At 40.4% G+C, this 10,563-nt stretch overlaps 1 pseudogene; it reads left to right on the top strand.

Annotated features, from left to right (window-relative positions):
- The first annotated feature begins 2,875 nt into the window (after nt 1–2,875).
- On the top strand, nt 2,876–3,800 carry LOC128045309 (putative olfactory receptor 10J6; annotated as a pseudogene).
- The last annotated feature ends 6,763 nt before the right edge of the window (nt 3,801–10,563 follow it).

The following is a 10,563-nucleotide window of genomic DNA, read 5'->3' as shown; positions in this document are numbered from 1 at the left end:
AGATAGTCTTTCATTGTCTGTGCAATCCAATTCAAATGTGCACCAAAGGCAATAAACTTATTTCTCCCCTCTCTTTTTTCTCCTGGGCTTTTGTACCTGGGCCACATTCCCTGGTCATCAGCCATCCTCTTTATAACTTCATAATTTCTTTGAAGAAGGTAACTTGATAATTACCTGAGGCATGCTTAACAACAAATCTGGCTAATTTGGGGTGAAAGCAGTACTTTTCAGGCCCTAAAGACTCCATGGATTTTTTTTTTCTTTTCTCTTCTCTTTCTCTTTCAACTCAATTTAGCTTACTGTTGTCTTTTTTCTTCTCTGGCTCCAAATATGCCTGCAGCTTTGGTGGCTCAATATCTCCTTAACTATTTTTTGTAACTCATTGCAATAGGTTCATCAGGAAAGGGGGAAAGCACATAAGAATTGATGTTGTCATCGATAACATGTTAAAAGTTCCGTTTCCTCCCTGTAATCTGGCTTTCCAGTCCAAGCCTCTACTGAAATTGGCCAGTACATCACCAGTGACCTCTTTCTTACTCGATTTAATATCTGTTTTCAGCTGTCATCCTCATTTACCTTCTCCATACTATGAGCTATAGTTTTATACTCGGAGTTAAAATAATTTAAAATAAGGCCCATAATCCTCATTGTCAACACAGCCATTTAAAAAGTTTCGTATAATCTCACCCCTACTTGAACATAATGGTTAACACATAATATGAGCTGTATATTCTTTCAGATGTCTTGCATATATAAAAATATGCATTCACACACACACACACACACACACACACACATTTTTAACCATATGGCAGCACACCATGTTATTGTTCTTTAAATAGCTTTTTTTTTTTTTTGCTTTTCATGCATTCCACACGTCTGTCTATGGTAGTCCACCAGAGCAGCAGTGTTCATCACAGCTTTCACCAAGCAAGGAAATGCTTGATATGTGTGCTGCCCAACAGAGTAGCCACTAGTCACATGTTCCTTTTTCCTACTTGAAATGTGGCTACTGTGACTGATGAACTGAATTTTTCCTTTAAGGAGCCACAGCTGTATGACTCTCATTCTTCCTGAAAAGCTTAGAGGTGCACTGACACTCTCTTTCATCTCTATCTATCCAACTGGTATCTCTGCAGCCTTTTTAATACAAGTTACTTTTTTTAGTAGCACACTCACTTCTACTTTATTTTGTTAATATTTATTCTTGACTGTGTCGGGTCTTAGTTGCAGCACGTGGGATCAACGTTGTGGCATGTGGTATCAGCAAACAGGCTCTTTGCTGCAGCTCACAGACTTAGTTGTTCCACAGCATGTGGGATCTTAAGTTCCCAGATCAGGGAGCAAACCCGTGTCCTCTGCACTGGATCACCTAACCAATGGATCACCAAGGAAGTCCCCCTCATTTCTACTCTAAATGTCTGCCTCCTTATTTTCTATGATGGAGTACTCTCCAGAATATCCACATTTTCGGGTATTGTGCTTCCTAGATTCCCAGGAAAGATTCACTAAGAATTTAGACTCCTAGATGGCTAGTGGAAGTTTTCCAGATTTTCTAAAATCCTCCAGCTTGCTTGTATGACCTTGTTCCTTGTGGAAAGTGGTTCAAACTACCATTTGAAATATGGTGGCAATCCCAGAGTCCCTCACCAAATTTCCAGGAAATACTGTGCGTGCTTGCAAGGTAGAACAGAGCAAGAGAGGTCCTTGTGTTTCTTCCAGTCATTACCAGCAAGAAGGTTTTCTTCCTGCCTCTGGATTTCACCTCTTGCACATGGTACCCTTTTTCTACATGGCCATCACCCACCTCTCTCCACTTCCCAAATACCACTAATTCAAGACTGTACACATGACAACTTTAGATGAAGGTTTAGGGCTCTTGGGAAACTTCAAAACACAACATTGTTTAGCAAAAGGAGAAGAGGGTTGCAGAGGATGACATGGTTAGATAGCATCACTGAGTCAATGGATATGAAATTGAGCAAACTCCAGGAGACAGTGGAGGACCAGGAAGACTGACATGCTGCAGTCCATGGGGTCGCAGAATAAGACAAGACTTAGCAATTGAACAACAAAAATATAATTTAGCAAACAATTTTAAATCAATCATTACAATGTTTTGATTGCTATTTCCTTTATTCAAGGTCCAGCCTTCTGACATGTTGCTGATCCTCCTCTCTTTTCCAACAATTTCCCCTTTTCTCCATTAGTTTACTCACCCCTAAACCCTCAAATCCCTGTTAATACTTTCACAACAAAGCGACTTTGCCAATGGTCTGTCTCACCTAGACCGTCTGGGCTGAGCCCCAAATGCTTCATCTTCACTCCTGCTAACGTGTCCCTAAAGACCAGCTCTCCTGAGATTAATTCCGTACACTGTTCTCAGAAATTTCTCCTAAGTGGCACCAGTGATTTTAATTCAGTAAGTCTAACTCGCTCATCTCCATTTTGTTTTCCCAACTTCTCATACTTTCCCTAGAAGAGAAAGGCAAAGCTAGGATGTATACACTCAAGTTACTGTGGCTTACATGTCATTAAAACAAAACAGCCTTTCATCCACTCTCTACAAAAACAACATATTCCAGGATAAGAACCTGAAAGAATGTGTGCAGTAGTCTCACATACTGGTCATTCCTTAGAGGCTTAACAAAAGATAAAGGAGACAGCAAAACCTGAAAAATGGGAGGGGGCTAAAGAAGACATAAAGCTATGCCGGCACCCTACCTACTGATCATACAGTGAGGAAATTGACTCACGTGTGCGTATCTGTCTGTCCTCTATACCCTTCTCTTTATCGCTGTTCAAGTCTCCTCACCACAATGGGAATTTCTCGATGTTGACTCCCTGCATTGCTCTCAGACACTGAAACTGAAGAATGCAGAGAAAAATCCTCACAGAAGTGACAGAGTTCATTTTCCTAGGATTCTCCAGATTCCATGAACAGCAGAATACCCTCTTCATGGTTTTTCTCATCCTGTACATTACCCTTGGCTGGCAATGCCGTCATTGTGAGCACCATCCGCATTGATCATCACCTCCACACTCCCATGCACCTCTTCCTAAGAATTCTGGCCAGTTCAAAGACCACGTACACACTGGTCACCATTCCACGGACACTCTGACCTCGTAGCCCAGAACCAGCCAATCTCCCTGGCAGGATGTACCATTCAAATATTCTTCTTTCTTACCTTAGCCATCAACAACTGCTTTCTGCTCATGGGGAAGGGGTATGACCACTATGTGGCCATCTGCAACCTTTTGAGATACACACTCATCATGAGCAAGAGGGTGTGCATCCAGCTGATGAGTGGAAACTGCAGCATTGGCTTGGCCATGGCAGCTGTCCATTATCCAAATTTACTTTACCCTTCCATCACAGGGTGGTGGGTCATGTCTTCTGTGATACTCTCCCTGTCATAAAATTCTCCTGTATTGATACCACTATCAATGAGACCATCGATTTTGTTGTTGTCAGTGTATCTGTGATCCTGGTTACCATGGGTCTGGTCTTCACCTCCTACATTCTCATCATCTCCACCATCCTCTAGATCACCTCAACTGAAGGCCAGAAGATGCCCTTTGCCACCTGCGCCTCCCACCTCACTGTGGTCATTGTTCACTATGGCTGTGCCTCCATTGCCTACCTCAAGCCCAAGTCAGAAAACTCTGTAGAGCAAGGCCTCCTTCTCTCAGTGACCTACACCATCATCACTCCTCTGCCAAACCCTGTGGTTTACAGTCTGAGGAACAAGGAGGTCAAGGATGCCCTGCGCAGAGCTATGGGCAGAAACATTTCTTAATCCATCAACCCTTTTTATAAAGAACAGTATGTATTCTTGATGCATTCAACCTCAAGTCTGTCCTGTGCAATCTGTCCTGTAATGAGCTGTGCATATCTTGCTTCAACACCTTCACTACAAAAATTGTCAACTTTGTCTCCATATATTTCAAACTTTTGTCCAAGCATTTTCCATTTTTTGAGTATATAAGAGGTCAGGGAAGATGGGTATGCTTTTTTAAAAGGCACATCCAAACTTTCAGGGTAGGGCAGCAGACTTCTTTAAAGCATATTAATGTGAGTATTTTATGTTTGAAAAAATTTTAATCTCTGTTACTTTCATAATACAACCTGCAGAAAATAAAACTTGGGCAAAATCTTCCCAGCAGATAAGAATAGTCAGTGGTAAGGAAGAAAAGTATATCAGAACCTTTGAGAAAGGTGAGATGTGTGTTATTTTTTTTAATTAATAAAGTTTGAAATCACCGATTTAGTCCTCAGAACTTCAGTCTTTATTATTTGGTTTATGCTAGAGCCTTTGCTTCCATCCAGTATCTTCAGAGTGTTCGGTTCAGTTCAGTTGCTCAGTCGTGTCCGACTCTTTGCGACCCCATGAATCGCAGAGTGTTAGCCAGAGCTATAAATTGTGAACAACTCTCAGCTCTCTAATCTGACTGTGTTAGTCCATTCTCTCAGCTGCTGCTTCTCTTCATGGAATCAGTTTCTGTCTAATCATTATGAAGAATAACGAATTGGTCAAAAAGAGCCATAGTTTTTTTGGACCATAAAGATACTCTTTGCTGGCACACACCATGGCACTTCCTGGATAGTACCTTAAAGAAGAATTAGAACAAAACCAACAGCACCAGTAGTCAGAAGTAGTTCATAGATTTGTTTAATCACTCAATTCACCCAAAAAAAAAAAAAAAGGCTAAAAAAGAAAATAATATCTCTATGTACTTCTACTAAGTCTCCTTTAAGGAAACAATCCTTCTTCCCCGGGGTGTTCAGGGAGTTCTTCTGGTTTCATGCTACTGGGACATACCTGCTATACTGTTGCCTTGGGTGGTGCTAGGGAGAATTAAAGGCTCTGCTCCTGTGCATTTTTCTACTAAAGTATTTTGTATTAAAAAAAAAAAATGCTTCTCTGCTCATCCCTTAATTCTGTTTTCTTACTTACGGGAGTGATTTCCTTTCCCCTGTACTGAGAAGGGGTAGGTAACTTTCAAGAAACTCATCTACAGTAAGATCTAGCTTTACAGACTTCAGAGAATCTAGGTGCGAAGACCATACTTCTTCCAAGGCCTGGTCACCTCTAATTTCTGTCCTGTGTCATTGAAATTTCTACATCATAGAAGCAAGTTTTCCTATAAAAGCTCCTGAAATGTCAAAAGCAGGGTTTGGAAATCCTGGACTTGTCATAGGTCTGCCCTGACTGTGCTCTTAAGATCAACCCTCCATGAAGCCATCTCTCCTATGCCTGAAGACAGCACCCCCTGAGGAGTGGGGGCATGTCTTTCTCCAAAATGAGACTGTCTCCTCTGAAAGTAAGAAAGACCCCTTTTATAAATACAGTGTTTTTAATTCTGCCTCACTAGTCATCAAAAAACATTTTTAATCCCCTTACCTATTTATTCTGTACTGACTATTATCCAGTTATAAATGCTACCTCACATTTTCTAGAGCAGCATCATTTACCTCACTCCCAGCTAGGAAATTAGCTACTCTTTTTTATTTGCCCCTATAGTTCTTTGTGCAATATTATATGAGGATAGCATTTTTCTCATTGTGCTTTTGTCACTTATGAGTTGGTTTCTATCACTGAATCAAACAGCGTATCAGGATCAGATATATGATATGCCATATAAAGTTGAGAATCAGAACTGTTTCTTTCACTGTTATTCCCTGTGCCTAGTAAAGTGCTAGCTAGAATGGGTGCTTACTAAATCCTCATATAATAGCCAAGCACCAACTATGTATGAAGCACTAGGCTTGGACTTTCTGGCATGTTTTGATCAGCTAAACACACCTGTTATGCCTTTCTGGGTTCTTTGCAGTTGGCCCTCACCTAAAAACAAAGTAATAAGCAGATTCACAGAGGTGGGGTCACTTGGGTCTGTAATTTCTCCTTCTCTGGATTTTCTGTAAGCCAGCTTCTATAAGCCAAGTTGCTTCAAGACCCTCCTCACAGTCAGTATTAATTCAGTCACTATGCTACCAATCCCTTGATGTTGTTGTTGTTGTTGTTTAACCACTAGGTCATGTCTGACTGTTTGCAACCCTATGGATTGTAGCTCACCAGGCTCCTCTGTCCATGGGATTCTCCAGGCACGGATACTAAAAAGGCTTGCCATTTCCTTCTCCGTAAAGGACATGGAGTTACCATTAAAAAAAAAAAAAATCATTTCTACACATACGAGGAATAGGACCTTCAAATCTTATTTAAAAACAAATAAGTTTTTAAACAAAAAGTCATATGCCATATAAAATTAAGAATCGGGACACTTATCATAATGCCCTAAGTAAAATAAGTCAGAAAAAGAAAAATAGTTTATGAACTCACTCATATGTGGAATTTTAAAAAGAAAAAAGACTCAAAAAAAAAAAAAAAAGAAAGAAAGAAACAAGAACAGGTGGTTCTGTTTTTGGTGGTTGCCAGAGGAAGGGATAGGGGTGTTAAGTGAAAGTGATCAAAAGATACAAACTTTCAGTTATAAGATAAATTAAGTTCCGAGACTGTAAGAAGCAACATGATGACTTGGTAACAACACTGTATTGCGTATTTGAAAGCTGCTAAGAGTAGATCTCAGCAACTTAGAAAGTTGCTAAAAGTAGAACTTCGCAGTAGTCACAGGACTAGAAAAGGTAAGTTTTCATTCCAATCCCAAAGAAGGGCAATGTCAAAGAATGTTCAAACTACCACACAATTGCACTCACTCCACATGCTAGCAAAGTGATGATCAAAATTCTCCAAACTAGGCTTCAGCAGTACATGAACCGAGAACTTCTAGATGCTCAAGCTGATCTCTGGTCAGATTGGTCAGATTGCTAGTAACCAGTGGATCACAGAAAAAGCAAGAGAATTCCAGAAAACATCTATTTCTGCTTCATTTACTATACAAAAGCCTTTGACTGTGTGGATCACAACAAACTGTGGAAAATTCTTCAAAAGATGGGAATACCAGACCACATACCTGCCTCCTGAGAAACCTGTATGCAGGTCAAGAAGCAACAGTTATAACTGGCCATGGAACAACAGACTGGTTCAAAATTGGGAAGGAGTATGTCAAGGCTGTATATTGTCAGTCTGCTTATTTAACTTCTATGCAGGGTACATCATGCAAAATACCAGGTTGGATGAAGCACAAGCTGGAATCAAGATTGCCAGGAGAAATATCAATAATCTCAGATATGTAGATGACACCACTCTTATGACAGAAAGTGAAGAAGAACTAAAGAGCCTCTTTATGAAAGTGAAAGAGGATAGTGAAAAAGCTAGCTTAAAACTCAGCATTAAAAAATGAAGATCATGACATCCAGTCCCATCACTTCATGGCAAATAGATGGGGAAATGATGGAAACAGTGACAGACTTTATTTTCTTGGGCTCCAAAATCACTATAGGTGGTGACTGCCACCATGAAATTAGAAGATACTTGTTCCTTGGAAGAAAAGCTATGACAAACCTAGACAGCATATTAAAAAGCAGGAACATTACTTTGTCAACAAGTGTCTGTATAGTCAAAACTACGGTTTTTCCAGTAGCCATGAATGGATGTGAGAGTTGGACCATAAAGAAGGCTGAGCAGTAAGGAATTGATGCTTTTGAACTGAGGTGTTGAAGAAGACTCTTGAGAATCCCTTGGACTGCAAGGAGATCAAACCAGTCAATCCTAAAGAAAATCAATCCTGAATATCCATTGGAAGGACTGATGCTGAAGCTGAAGCTTCATTAATTTGGCCACTTGATATGAAGAGCCAACTCATTAGAAACGACCCTGATCCTGGGAAAGACTGGAGGCAGGAGTAGGGAACAACAGAAGATGAGATGGTTGGATGGCATCATTGGCTCAATGGACATGAGTTTGAGCAAGTTCCAGGAGTAGGTGATGGACAGGGAGGCCTGGCCTGCTGCAGTCCATAGGATCACAAAGAGCTCAACACAACTGACTGAATGAACAACAACAGCAAAGAGTAGACCTTAAAAGTTCTCATCCCAAGGAAAAAAATGTGTAACCACATGTGGTAATAGATGCTAACTAAACTTACTGTGGTAATCACTTCACAGTAACTACATATATCAAATTGTCATGTTGTATATCTTAAACTTATACAATGCTCTAAGTCAGTTAGGGGCTTCCCAGGAGGCACTAGTGATAAAGAACCTACCTGCAATTGCAGGGGACATAAGAGATGTGAGTTCTGTCCCTGAGTTGGGAAGATCCCCTGGAGGAGGGCATGGCAACCCATTCCTGTATTCTTGCCTGGAGAATCCCATGGACAGAGAAACCTGGCAGGCTGCAGTCCATAGGGCTGCACAGAGTCGGACATGACTGAAGCAGCTCAGCACAGCAAACATAGATCAAGTACAACTCAATAAAAACTGAGGGGGTGGGGGGAAGAATCAAGGCATCTCCAAGGTATTATACTTTTAGGGAAATGACAAATCCATTATGAGGCCAAAAATCCTTCCATGGTTTTAGATTTTGAGTCAGTCTAGAGCAAAGACTCATGTCCCTTTGTTGCTGGCCATTCACCACCTCAAATTTCTCACCACCTCCTTTTCCAGCCCCTATTTCATCCTAACATGAAGGTAGTATCAGAGGAGAAAGAAAATACAGAAATACCAACCATCAGCCATGAAAAGCTTGGTGGTGGGAAGCATCTCTCTCTGGAAAATGGGGGAGGGGAGAAAGAGGCAAGAGATGACACAGAGGCATGGATTAGTGGCCTATGTCACTTGGCTCTCGCTCTTTAGAATCTCGTCTCCACAGGAAAGAGGAATTTCAAGTGTTGTGACTGTGGTTTACCAAAGGCAGCTACAGGGCAGGTACTATACTTACCCACATTATTTCAGTTAATAATAGTATTTCAACTTTCTGGTACTTGGCATTTCATGACAGTCTTCAAATATAACATCCCATGTGCTTCTTACAGTAATATTATAAAGATGCACTTTTAAGCCCACTTTTTAGGTTAACGGTAGAAATGTGAACTGGCTTGCTTCAAGTCACACAGTTGGTAACTGACAGAACTAGAATTGATACCAAGATCCACTAGGAGACTTTAAACTATGTCTTCATCTCTGTATTACCACCATTTCTCATCTTTAATCTTTCTGAAAGATGCTGTACTCTCCTTTTGAAAGACATGATATGCTGTGAGTTATCCTGGTTTCATCCTGGACATCACTTCTATCAAAAAGTCTTCTCTAAATAATTTAGGAAGTGTTCCTGCCATGAGCTTCCACACCCCCCTAAGCTGATGGCTGCCTTAGCAGTGCATTAAAGTTGCCCACCTCCTAATCTGCTCCCTCACCACACAGCAAACCCCTTGACAGAAGAACCACTTCTATATCCCCAGTACATAGCACAGTTCTCTGCATAAGACAGATCAATAAATATTTATCAAATATGAAAGTTAAATGCATAACGAGCACACTTGAAACTGCTTCTTGATGACTAAGTATTGATGAGTGTCCACCGCTCTTCTGTGCTATGAAGCATCCACGTTCTCCAGAGAGCAGCTTCTGCCTTTGTTCTAAAGAGCTCACAGACTCTTCTGCTTTGGAAATTTCATGTTTATCTCTTGTGATTCTTTTTTCTTCCTTCTTGTTTTCTAGATATGAGCTGTCACATTTCTGAGCTGTCAGTGTTCTGAACTGTAGCAGCAAATCTTTCTTATATACTATTTCCAAACTGCAGTAGAGGAATAAAAGCAGAGGAACCATAGATAGAATTACCTGAAAAGTAGCTTCCTTAAAAGAGAGCTTTGCATAAAGGTGAAGAACAAGAATCTGAAATCAGACTGTAAAGGTTCTAATTTTACCTCTGTCCCTCACTAGATGTTCTCATTTCTCTATACATCTATTCCCAGAGATTTTTTTTATGGGGAAGTTGACAGTACCTAAGGAGGTAAGTATCATTATTCCCATTTTTACAGCTGCAGTTTAGCAAAGTTAAGTAAAATTTAATCTGTTCAATAAAGGTATATTGCATGTTAGACACTTGGGCTACAGTAATATTCAGACATCACAAACCCTGCCTTCATGGTGCTAAGAGGGGTATCCAAAAATTAAGCAAGAAGGGTTAAACCTTATAATGTGAGAAATACTGGATGTTACGGGAACACATTTCCTTATCAGGGTCAAGGAAAAGCTACCAGAGGAAGTAAGGTTTAAGCCTAAGATCTGAAGGTTTAGTAGGAGTCAGCTGGATGAAAGGCTGAAGAAAGGTCTGGCAATGCAAGAGCAAAAGTATATTCCAGGCAGAAGAGCAGCACTTACAAAGGTATGCAAGAGAAAAACTGAATTATGAAAAGATTAGTAGAGCTGGGGTATAAAATTCATGGGATGCAGACAGGAGAGCAAATTGGAAAGTTGGCAGTAATCACATGATGAAGGACTTTATAACTCATAGTAAAGAGTATATATCCTAAAGATGATGAAGAGTATTTAAATGTTCTTAAGTAAATCAATAATGTGGTCTATTCAGAAAGTTCACTCTGCCAGCAGAGCAAGAAATAGATTATAGAGGGGAAGACTGGCAAAAAGGCTGGCTGGGAAGC

This window comes from Budorcas taxicolor, chromosome 3 (assembly GCF_023091745.1).
Source record: "Budorcas taxicolor isolate Tak-1 chromosome 3, Takin1.1, whole genome shotgun sequence".
Classification (NCBI taxonomy): domain Eukaryota; kingdom Metazoa; phylum Chordata; class Mammalia; order Artiodactyla; family Bovidae; genus Budorcas; species Budorcas taxicolor.
This window is presented reverse-complemented; position numbering and strand designations above follow the sequence as displayed.